The following is a 12,718-nucleotide window of genomic DNA, read 5'->3' as shown; positions in this document are numbered from 1 at the left end:
AATTCAAACCCCCTTAGCCCATATTGTTTATGACATTTAGCAGTCAACCTTATCCAGAGTGACTTACATTTCATATCAGCTCATTACAATGAGTATGAAGCCTTCAACTGGCCATTCCAGATGTCTAGAAACATACACAATTAATATGAATTTCTGCGCTTTTTTTTTCTATCAGGCACACTTTCACTTTAATGAATGAATCAAGGAAATAAAATGAAATTCTTCTGTGTCCTTCTTCTTGTCTCCATGTGCACCACCTGTCTCCCTCACAGAATTCTGATTGGCTTAGCAGAGTCCATTGTTATTCGGTTTTAAATCCATATTTTAGTCCATATTTTTTCTGTATTTTTTTCTGAATATATCATATAATGATAAATAAAAATTACATACACAAATAATTAATGAGAAATAAATAATAAATGAAAACAGTGAATGGCTTGCATAACTTACTATGTACTTACTATTATTATGGCTGGTTATTTATGTGTTCGGTCATTTAGTGGCTCAAGAAGTCTAATCTAACTTTGTTATTTTAGCAATACTATGTAAGATATAATTACTTTTTCTAGTACCAGGGCCATCCAATCATTAATCTAGCCACAGAGGTTGCAAAACAGTGACTTCTGTGCTGGTCCCAGCAAGGGTTCCATCAGGAAGGGCATCCGGCATAAAACGTGCCAAAACTAAACATCAGTGGAAATTCCATATCGGATTGTTCGAGGCCTGGATTAACAAGGACCACCACCGGCACTGTTGCACTACAGCGTGCCACCAGAAATTGGACTACTGTTGGTCAAGGAATGAGAGGAGGGAAAAGGTTCATAGACAGAGATAGAAGAGGAAAGGCGGGAGTATAGGTCTGAGAAGAGGGACTCTTAACCTTGGTACAATGACAGACGAAGGTAGAGAGCTGGCGGAAATGATAGAGAGAAGAAAGGTAGATATACTGTGTGTGCAGGAGACCAGGTGGAAGAGGAGACATATTTCCAGAAGAGAGAGAGGAACATAGAGTCACATGTAAGAGTGAAGGCAGGAGTATGTGGTTTTAAGGAGTATTTTCATGAGCTGATGAATGAGGAAAATTTGAAAGGATGAGGTGAGGAAGGCTCTGAGGTGAATCAAGCGTGGAAAAGCTGTTGGTCCAGATGACATTCCTGTGAAGGGGTGGAAGTGTCTAGGATAGACAGCAGAAGCATTTCTATCTAGATTTTTCAACAGGACTTTAGTGTGTGAAAAGATGCCTGAGGAATGGAGTTTTTGTGCCGATCTTTAAGAACAAGGATGTTGTGCAGAGTTGTAGCAACTACAGAGGCATAAAATTGATGAGCACAATGAAGCTATGGAAAATAGTAGTGGAAGCTAGGCTAAGAAAGGAAGTGGATATTTGTATATATTTCATGCCTGGAAAGAGCACTAATGATGCCATTGTGACGGGGAGTGTGGAAAAGAGGTGCAGAGGCGAGTGCAGGCGGGTTAAAATGGGTGACGAAAAGTCTCAAATGTGTTGTGTGACAGAAGAGTGTCAGCAAGAATCAAACAAAAGGTGTACAAGACAGTAGTGAGGCCAGCTATGCTGTATGGGTTAGAAACTGTAGCAGTGAGGGAAAAAAACATGAGGCAGAGATGGAGGTAGCAGAGATGAGGATGTTGAGGTTCTATTTAGGAGTGAAGAGGAGGGACAGGATTAGGAACAAGCACATAAGCGGGACAGCTCAGTTTGACTGTTTTTGGCTCAAAGTCAGAGAGGCTAAACTGAGATTATTTGGAAATTACAGTGGAAGGAGAGTGGTTAAGGAGCTGCCAGGTTAAGAGGTCAAGAGGAAGGCCAATATTATATATATGGATGTGTTAAAAGAGGACATGACGTTAATTGGTGCCAGAGTAGAGAATGAAGAGCATAGAGTTAGGAGTAAACAGATGATTTGCTGTGATGATCCTTAACAGGACACAATGAAAGTATCCTATTTTCTTAGGCTTTTTGGCATAGGTATTTATGTCATAACACAGCCAACTACAACTGAGAAAATACTGTAACATTTAATGATAATAAAAAGGAACAAACATTGTTATGTCTTAACTAGGACATTATTTGTGATGTATTTCTAAATTCACCACTAGTAAATTAATTTCTTTAAAACTATCACTAAACGTCATTAAGATTTTACAAGTAACAGACCATTTCTGTTTTATGTCTGTTTTTGTGGCTTATTTAAATTTAACCCAAAAGTTGTTTCTATGAAAACAGTTTGAGCAAATATCACTTTTTTGTGATTGTGATGTGTTGCCCTGCCAGTTAGTACTGGAGGTCCTCAACACCAGGGCTTCTCGTTCCACTGTGGCATAGTTTTTCTCGGCGGGGGTCAGCTTCCGGGAGATAAAGAGGACTGGGTGCTCTTCCCTATTGAACTCCTGCAAAAGGACGGCTCCTAGCCCCGTCTCGGACGCATCTGTCTGTAGCATGAAGGGGTGATCGAAATCCGGATTCCGTAATACTGGCTGGGTGGTGAGGGCCTCCTTGAGCTGGCAGAATGCCCGTTCTGTTCCGTCTGTCCAGTGCCCCCGGTCCGGGAGACCTTTCTTCGTTAGATCTGAGAGGGGGGCAACTAAAGATTAGAAGTTAGGTACAATAGCCCGACAATCCCAAAAAGGCCCGTACCTGTTTCTTTGAAGTGGGTTGGGGGTATTCTCTCACGACTTGGACTTTTTTCTCCTGGGGCTTTAGCAGCCCCCGACCAATGCAATATCCCAGGTACTGGGCCTTGGACAGGCCCAGGTGGAGGAGTGGACTATCACATCGTCCAGGTAGGTGGCAGTGAAAGCACGGAGGGGTCGGAGGAGGATGTCCATGAGGTGCTGGAAGGTGGCTGGAGCCCCATGTAGGCCCAGTACTGCCAGTGGTCATTTGTGGTTCTGAAGGCCGTCTTTGGCTTCACCTCCAAAGCAAGGGCCACTTACCAATAGCTCTTTGTTAGGTTGAGGGTGGAAATGAACCGGGCCTTCCCCAGACGCTCCACCAGGTCCTCCACTCGAGGGAGGGGATAGCTGTCGAAATCCGAGATCTGGTTGAGCCCCCGGAAGTCATTACTTCCGGCAATTGTACCCATCTGGTTTAAGCACCACCACAATGGGGCTGGACCAAGGGCTGGCAGACTCCTAAATAAACCCCTCCTTTAAAATTCGTTCCACTTCCTCTTCGATTGCACGACAACGGGCTTCCGGGACCCTATATGGTCGTTGTCAGACCACCATCCCAGGAGGGGTCTTGATCTCATGGTGCACCAGCGCTGTACGTCCTGGACGGGATGGGAAGACATCTACAAACTGGTCCAGGAGCTCTGTGAGGAGGTTTTTCAAAATGTTGATGTGATATAATTTGGTGTCTGAGCGCTTACCTGGCTGTTGCAACCCGATAGTTTACCTGTCCCACCTTCTCAAGGACTGTGTATGGGCCCTGCCACTTCACAAGGCTTCACACGAGCCATTGTTTGTGGACCTGGGTTGGGGCCTTAAGGTCTGGTTCGGTGGGCATGGGCTCATCGATCGGTCTGAGGGCTGATTTCCTCTCCCAAACCCATTTGGAAGCTTGTTGTTGTCGGGGCTGGGGGTAGCTCACTAGCCGCTGAGCCTCGATTCCTGCTGTGCTTTCCTCCTGGAGGGTGAATGCTCCAGCGATGCTCCGGATTGGCTCGTGCTTTTCGGCCGCCCCACCCCACTCTCACTCCCCACGGCACTGGCCATGGTTCTGAAGTTTGGGAGCTCGCACTTAGTGCTGCTGGCCAAGCTGCTGAAGCGCCGCTTTTTACAGTCTCCCACTTCTTGGCTGCCGATGCAGCAGGCGAAGAGCGTATTTTCCTCCATGAATTTGCGGTTTGTGTATTTTGCAGGTGAAGCAGGGTTAGTTGGAAAACAAGCAAGGCAGTCAGTCTTGAGAACCTGATACCCCTGCTGTAAACAAAATGGTTTCATGTTGAATGTTTTAACATATTGTTCAGCTATCATCCAAGATTCAAACGCAGAAAAATGAGCTTGGAGTGTAAGACACATTTGTGATGACTGCACAGTTGTCCTTAATGCTATCAGTGCCAGCAATGTTGTGTGGCACACTTAGACTGCACTGAGGGGTAATTTCATCTCCCCTGTGAAGAAGTGAGAGAGAGAGCTAGAGCAAGTCTGCTGAATAATTCAGCTGGAATTATTTATATAGGCCAAGGACAGGCTTAAATTGCCCCTCAGCCAAAAAGTGTGACTAAACCTTTATTCTTCCCCCCAGAAACACAAAGTTCCCCATGCTCTTACCACCATTCATACATTCCACAGAACTAATGTTTCATTAAATATAGATAGATAGATAGATAGATAGATAGATAGATAGATAGATAGATAGATAGATAGATAGATAGATAGATAGAGTGTGGCTATCTAGTTCACTAAGAACTAAAAAAGTCAAAGGTGCCTCTGCACATGAGGGATGTACTATACAGTCATACTGCAGTGGGCACAAAAGACCTTCTGTAAAGTTCACTGTTGCACCAAGGTGGGATCAGTGTCCAGCTAAAATTACACCTCAATCCAACAAGCATGTCATTTAGTGCACTCTGTTCTCAGAAACCACCTTCAGATTGACTAGATCCACTCAAATGACAGAACTTGCTTTTTTGAAGAGTTTATTTAGACAGTTAGCATCACACACTTTTGCATCCGTTCCCCAGCACACCACAGCATAGAAAATGGAGCTGGTTACCACAGACTTGATAAACTGGTCTCTCAACACAATTGATACAGACAAGAAGCTTGGGTTCCAGGGAACCTGACTACCCTGCCAGAGCGTTCGCAGCTGGCTATATGATGGATGCATGGGAGAGGTGGCCGGTTGTGTGTCTGGCGGCTCTTTCCATGGAGGACACTGAAGATATCTAGCTATTCGGATAAAAGGAGTTCTGCTGATTGGATTAGGCATTGCCCTGGTTTATCGAGAAAATCAGAAAACGGTAACAGCTGTCCAAAATCTCACAAGGCCGTCATGATTGATGCAGTGGGCAAGTGGTCAGAACTGAGGCTAGGACTATTAACCGCAATATGGATAACATCATGGTGAAGCTCACTGCTTTGGATACTGCTAACATCACGGAGAAGCTCACTGCTTTGGAAAGAGAAATGGATCGATTTGGAGACCAGAACGGATTTGATGCCGGGAGCATGACTCTCCAGGCCTGCACACTTATACATACACAGACACACACAAACAAACATATATAAAGATATGCACTCATATCTGGAATAGAAACTGGACAGAACCCAGAGGAAACCTCACTAGTAAAGGACACACAAAGCAACCCAAGCTTAGGATTGACCCAGGGACCTTGGATAGGTGATACTACCTGCTATACATTATACATGCAATATTAAATAACACTTAAAGCATTTTTCAAAGTACACATTTTCTGAGAGCTTTTGTTGGAACCTAGAGCCTGTCTCCAAGTGATATCGCAGGGTGATTTGTACTTATAGACTTTTAGCCAAATATCAACTATTTCAATTAAACTTCACTGATAGCACTAACATTAATACAAATAAAATAATGATAAGACTTTTCAGACCTGGATGAGAATGAGCAAACTTCTTTATTGCAGTCAATCAGCCACCCATTCCATTGAGCTCAAGGAAAAATTTAAAGTAACAAATAAAAACCCAAAAGAGCATTCCCCCGCAACCAAAAAAAGATACCCCCCATCCCCAATAAAATCCCCTCAATATATACTCTGGTGCCTCTCGGTGCCTTCTCTTTTAATTTACATACCTTGCATACAATTACCCATTCTTTTTCAAAGTTGCCCTCAAAGCTCTGCCTAATCATTTACCTGACTTCTCAGAATTCCCCTTATTTTACAGAATTACCTCATACGCCTCCTAAGTGACCTAATGTCCTGTTTTTCTGATTCCTTATTTCCCAGACTCAAGGTCTGCCCTTGGATTTTTCTGTATATGTCCTTGTTACGGGGGGCATGGTGGCTTAGTGGTTAGCAAGTTCGCCTCACACCTCCAGGGTCGGGGTTCGATTCCCGCCTCCACCTTGTGTGTGGAGTTTGCATGTTCTCCCCGTGCCTCGGGGGTTTCCTCCGGGTACTCCGGTTTCCTCCCCCGGTCCAAAGACATGCATGGTAGGTTGATTGGCATCTCTGGAAAATTGTCCCTAGTGTGTGATTGCCTGAGTGAATGAGTGTGTGTGTGCCCTGCGATGGGTTGGCACTCCGTCCAGGGTGTATCCTGCCTTGATGCCCAATGACGCCTGAGATAGGCACAGGCTCCCCGTGACCCGAGGTAGTTCGGATAAGCGGTAGAAGATGAATGAATGTCCTTGTTACTTCTCAGACTGGGCTTGCTCATGCATACTTTAAGCTTTTAGTTTCTCTATATATTTCTACTAAATTCTACTCCCTTTTTACCAGCTCTGTTCTCCTGAACTTCCTGAGCATCCTTATCTGCTGTCCCATATTGTGAGGAAACCTCCCGCTCGCACTTCCTCCTCTCAAACCCCTCTGGCTGACTTCGTGGACCAGAGAACTCAAACTGATGGCTGTCCTCATGCTGAACCTTGCTGCCCTGAGCTTGGAACTCCTGTCTCTCCTCCTCGTCCCTCATCACCTCCTCTTGCCTGCATCTGCCCTCTCTCTCCTGCTTTGGCTTCCTCTAACTTTAAACCTGGATCTCCAGTTTGCATTCCCTCTTCTCCCTCTCCTAGGCCTGGTTCTCCAGATTACACTCCAACTTCTCCTAGGCCTGATAGTATTGGGCTTATTAGTTTAGATTTATATATGTAACTTATATTGCCTTAAACTATTACGACATCAGGGGTCTATGTGTCTTATGACACCAATAATAATCCTTTTAAGGCATATCTCTTTACTTTTGGGGCATTCCTGGGGTCACAGATTTTTCACAACATTGCTCCCCCCTTTGAGACTGTAAAGTCTCAACCAAACCTGCTGCCTATAACCTGCTGCCTATAACCACTAAACCGTATGAACACCAACAGGGGCTAAAACCAAAAAGCAAAATCACCAAAAAATGACAAAACAAAAAGGACAAAACAAAATTTCAACATTAATAACAATTCAACCATTCAATTCAACAATTAAATTCCACCATTACTCCCCCTACACTCCATACATGTAACATATATAACATATTCAGAAACATACGTGCTCATTCTCAAAGGGTGAACCAGGAGTGAGCGAAAAACCCTCAGAGGCCAATTTGAGGGAAAATTCTCACTCTGCCCTCATATATAGCACGACAGTGAAATCAGTGTCACCAGGGTCACCAAAACATACAGCATAAACATATAACAACAGTTTTAAGGAAGTTATACAGGAAAGAGAGTCAGTGTATACGCAAAGTCACAGGCCACTCACAACTACGGCCAGTTATAATGTAGCTTGAAGCTTTAATTTTTCGCTTATTCCGCAAAGAATGCCACACATCCAAGAATGTGTGGGCATAGTATGTATTAGGCAAGACAACCACAGCGTTTGAATCAAGGCGGTTCCATGAGCTGTTGGCCAGCCAGTCCGGCGCTGGCGGCAAGTTTGATATAAATATTCATTCGTTCATTCATTCATTTTCTACCGCTTATCCAAACTACCTCGGGTCACAGGGAGCCTGTGCCTCCCCGTGATCTCAGGCGTCATTAGGCATCAAGGCAGGATACACCCTGGACGGAGTGCCAACCCATCGCAGGGTACACACACTCTCATTCACTCACGCAATCACACACTACAGACAATTTTCCAGAGATGCCAATCAACCTACCATGCATGTCTTTGGACTGGGGGAGGAAACCGGAGTACCCGGAGGAAACCCCCGAGGCACGGGGAGAACATGCAAACTCCACACACAAGGTGGAGGCGGGAATCGAACCCCCAACCCTGAAGGTGTGAGGCGAACGTTCTAACCACTAAGCCACCGTGCCCGCTATATATATATTTATATTAATAGATAGCAGGTTGTTACCCTGCCCTAGACATGGAGGGTCGTTCTTCGGGCTTCTGCCCTGAAATGGGTGGCTGTGATTGTGGCTGTTGCTCTGTCTTTGAGGTTGAGGGCTCTTCCCCAGTGTCTGCTTCAGCTGTCGCACGACAACAGTGATTGAGGTGATACCAATATTCCTTACCTTCAACCTTGACTGCTGTGGGAGTGGCTAGCACCATTTTAAAAGGTCCATCTCTTCTTGGTTGTCTCCAAGGTTTTCTTTTGAATGTTCTGATGTACACGTATCTACCTGGTCATGAGGCTCCTCTACTGCTGCACCATGCGTCACCGGACCTACCTGTAGATATAAAAGTCTGTGGATATGGGTTAAGTGCTTTACGTAACTTGACAGCTCGTCCCCCATCTGCTCCAGCAATGGGCCGTTATAGGGTCTTCGCGTGAAGGCTACAGGCATTGGCCTGAGCTGTCAAGTGTGTTACACGGTTTGTCTGTGAAAGCTAATGGTCATAAAAGCTAATAATAGTAATAATAATAATAAAAGCTAATGATAAAGCCTGTACCCAATTCAAACCTGTGCTAGTGCATCTCTTTGTAATTTTTCTTTCAACACCCCATTTGCTCTTTCTACCCTGCCTTGAGAACTTGGTTGATAAACACATCCCATCTTGTGTTTGATTCACAATGCTTGTGCAAGTGACTTAATTACTTTATTTACAAAATGAGGTCCGTTGTCTGAGCTCAACTGATCTGGGATGCCAAACCTAGGGATTACTTCTCTACACAGGAATTTAGCCACTGTCTTAGCATCATTTCTTGCACAGGCCACTGCCTCAACCCATCTACTGAACATATCAATCACCACCAGAATATATTGCTTTCCTTCTGCCTTCTCTGCCATATCTACAAAATCCATCATTAAATGTCGAAATGGGCCTCGAGGTTCCGGGATGTGTCCTATTGGAGCTGTGAAATGCTTCCTGACATTTCTTGTTGCGCATAACTCACATGCTCTCAGTGCTTTGTCCACAAAATTAGCTAGGTAAGGAGACCATCAATTTTTCCTGATGGTGTCTATAATTACCCTTCTGTTACAGTGATCTACCCCATGTGCTTCTTTTATCAACATTGGTAACAGAGCTGTGGGAGCTACCCACACACCCTCTTGTGAGCTTTACACTTCACTATGGCTAATTTCTAAGGTAGTTGTATAGCTGCTAACAATTCTGATATGGCTGGTCTATGTGTGATAGTTGAGCCATCTGCTCTCTGGAAACCTCGCTGTGCCCAGATTGGTCCAAAAACATGACATTCCCCATATGCATAGGCTGAGTCAGTGTATATTGTACACGTTTTTCCTGCTCCCAGCTTACAGGCTGCCGCCAGGGCTTGTATTTCTGCCAATTGTGCTGAACATGGTTGTGGGACTGTCACTTCACTAACTGTTCAGTATATTTTTTCAATGAGGTCATATTCTATTACTGCATAACCAGCTTTATTTCCTTCATGGGTGCGATAACATGATCCATCGACAAAGAAAATTTGCTGTGCCCCTATAAGAGGTTCTAAATCTGGTCGTGCCTTTAGAAATTTTTCAGACTCCTCTGTACAATTGTGGGGAGTCCCTTCCATTGGCAGTACCATCCTTTCAGCTGGGTTTACGGTATTACACCTTTCAATTGTCAGTTCTTGCATGGACAGTATTACATCATATTCTGTGCACCTTGCATTGGTTATTACAAATGCCTGACTTGTCAATAGTGCATGCAATGCATGGGACGTGTATAGGGTCACTGTGACCCATTGTAATTGTAGAAGCCTTCTGGTACTCAAATGCAGCCACTGATATAGCATGGTAGCCTGGTGGCATACCTTTCTCAACATTGTCTAACGCCGTGCTAAAATAAGCAATTGGTTGCTTCCCTACACCTTGTTGTTGTTGCATCAACACGGCAGATGCAAAGCCTTGTCTCGCTGTCACGTATAAATGAAAAGGCTTGCTATAATCTGGGCTAGCCAGCGCTGGGGCTGAGGCTAAGGCTAGTGTACACTTCAGCATCTCGAATGCTGCTACTGCTTCTGGTGTCCATGTCAGCTGTGAATTGGGCTTAGCCTGATACACAGCTTTTATCATATCTCTGAGTGGTTGTACTCTTAAGGCAAAGTCACATATCCAAGGTCTACTAAATCCTGCCATACCCAGGAATGACATCATCTGGCATACGGTTTGAGGTTGTGGTGCATCACGTATGGCCTGTACATGAGCCGGTAATATCTTTCGTGTTGTGCCTTCTAAAATTCTTCCCAAATATTCTACCTTCTTTCTGCAGAATTGTAGCTTTTCTTTACTTACTTTGTGCCCATTCTGTGCTAGGGTCTTCAGCACTGCTATTGAATCCTGCACACATTGTTCCTTCGTTTGGCTACAGATCAATAAATCATCAAAATACTGGACTATGAGGCTATCCATTTGTAAGTTTACTAGATCTCTAGTTAATACTTGGTTAAATATTGATGGGCTCTCACAATACCCTTGAGGCCGTCTCGTGTAAGTGTATTGTTGTCCACGATAGGTAAATGCAAACAAGTGCTGAGAGTCGGGGTGCAATGGAACACTAAAAAATGCAGAACACAGATCAATTACTGTGTACCATTTTGTTCATTCCTTCTGGGACCCCTGGGGTCTCAGCTATCACTATCTGATTGACTGGTTGTCTTTGATAGGGTAATGGGGCGTTGGGTCCAACCTGTATTCTTGCTAACCCTGCTGACTTAACTAGTCCTACATCTGTTGAATGTTTGGTCCACAGTTGCTCTGGGACTTTACTTAGTGCTTCTTCTACTTTTTTCTCTGTTAACTCCTCCTCATCTGCCATTTGTGGCATCTGTACCTCTACTCCTACTCTTACTTGTATTTTTCGTCGCTCTCGGGTGGAATCCTCGTATCTCCAAAACCGTTATTTTTCAGGAAATTAAAAAAACGCCGTACCTTATCTGCAATGCACAGGGTTTAGTCCGCTTTGCAGTGGATTGTCTTGCGCTAAATTCCTGTCATCAGACGAGCACCAGAACTAGCGGGGGTCAAGATTTTTTTTCTTTGAGCCCAGTGTTTTCAAGACATTTACCTCAGAAGACGTGTTGATTCGTTGCGGAGAAATATGCCGCGAAGCTCTTCCGCAGAGTGAGGAAGAGGTGGACAGTTGAAGTGTCCAATGGAGTTATGAGATTTGCGCTCAAGCTATTTTCAAGACTTTAGATTGGTTAATAACTTCCTCACAGAATTAATAAAGGTCTACCAACCAGCCAGATCTCTCCGCTCCTCTGGACATACCTCTCTGGTCACTCCCAAATATAAATATGAGAAGTTTGGAGGCTGGTCATTTGCCATCAAGGGACCAAAGCTGTGGAACGCACTTCCAGCACACTTACGATCCATCACTGTGATGAGTGTTTTTAAATCGCAGTTGAAAACTCATTTATTCATACAAGCTTTTAACATGTAGACCCTGTTTCAACTGCTATTTTATGTTCATTGTGTTCTTATTGATTTTAATTTTTATTGTTGTTTCACTGGAAAGCACCTTGTGCTCCTTTTGGCTGTTGTAAGGTGCTCTCATGCAAGGTGTATCATGTGCTTTATTCATCAGTCATAGTAACTGAAAACAGTCAAGAAAATAAACAAGGCAAAAAAAGTATGCTGAAGAGATTAACACTATATATATCAGCATGCTGTCAAGTTAAACATACAGCTCCCTGCAACATAGAGCTCCCAATAAAAGCATTTTGTTGTACATTTCTCTTATAACAGTACCATCCAATAACTGATGCTGAAGCTAGACAATCAGTTATTCAGTTATTGGATGGTACTCTTATAAGAGAAATGTACAACATAGAGCTCCCAATAAAAGCATTTTGTTGTACATTTCTCTTATAACAGTACCATCCAATAACTGAATAACTGATTGTCTAGCTTCAGCATCAACATTATTCTTGTAGTCACATAAGTAACATCATATTCAGCATTTCTTAAGGAATATTTAAAAAAAATGAAGAAAAAAAAATTATGTCTGCTATTTACGTTTTTTATTTATTTAAGTTTTTATTTACAGTTTTTAGCCCGACCACTGCTACTACATGGATGCCTGAGACAGCAGTGTTCATGTATACAACCACCAGGAACTAATAAAGTACAGAAATCGTGTGACAATCAACCTGCACAATGATGTACTGGATAGGCTACGTGACCTCGGCTTGCTGCGGAGACCAGGCCTCCAGTCCCCGGTGTTGCCTGATACCAGAGACCAGGATAGGGGACGCCGAAAGTAGTGCGCGAGGAAGCGGAAGTGCGGTAAGCAAACCCGGCTCTCCCGTCCATTCTACTAGCCAACATTTGCTCCCTAGACAATAAACTGGACTACATCCGACTCGAACGCTCTACACGGCGAGAGATTAGAAACTGCTGTGTGTTTGTTTTCACGGGACGGGCTAACTTCATTTAGAGCTGACAGAAATGCAGTTCTGTGCGGTAAGACTCGCGGTGGTGGTGTGTGTGTTTATATCAACATGGAATGTTGCAAGAACTCTGTGCTTATTTCTACTTACTGCTCATCGTCAGTGGAGTTTGTGACTGTTAGATGCAGACCATTTTATTTACCGCGGGAATTTACTACTGTTTTCATTGTCTGAGTTTACTTTCCTCCTAGTGCTAATGCTAAAGAGGCACTACGTGAGC

General features: G+C 43.9%; 1 pseudogene; it reads right to left on the bottom strand.

Moving 5' to 3' along the window:
• Positions 1–12,718, bottom strand: part of LOC132847659 (zinc finger protein 850-like) — a 182,406-nt pseudogene that overhangs the window by 18,120 nt on the left and 151,568 nt on the right.

This window comes from Tachysurus vachellii, chromosome 6 (assembly GCF_030014155.1).
Source record: "Tachysurus vachellii isolate PV-2020 chromosome 6, HZAU_Pvac_v1, whole genome shotgun sequence".
Classification (NCBI taxonomy): Eukaryota; Metazoa; Chordata; class Actinopteri; order Siluriformes; family Bagridae; genus Tachysurus; species Tachysurus vachellii.
The sequence above is the reverse complement of the archived record's forward strand: the minus strand, read 5'-3'. Positions and strand labels throughout refer to the sequence as shown.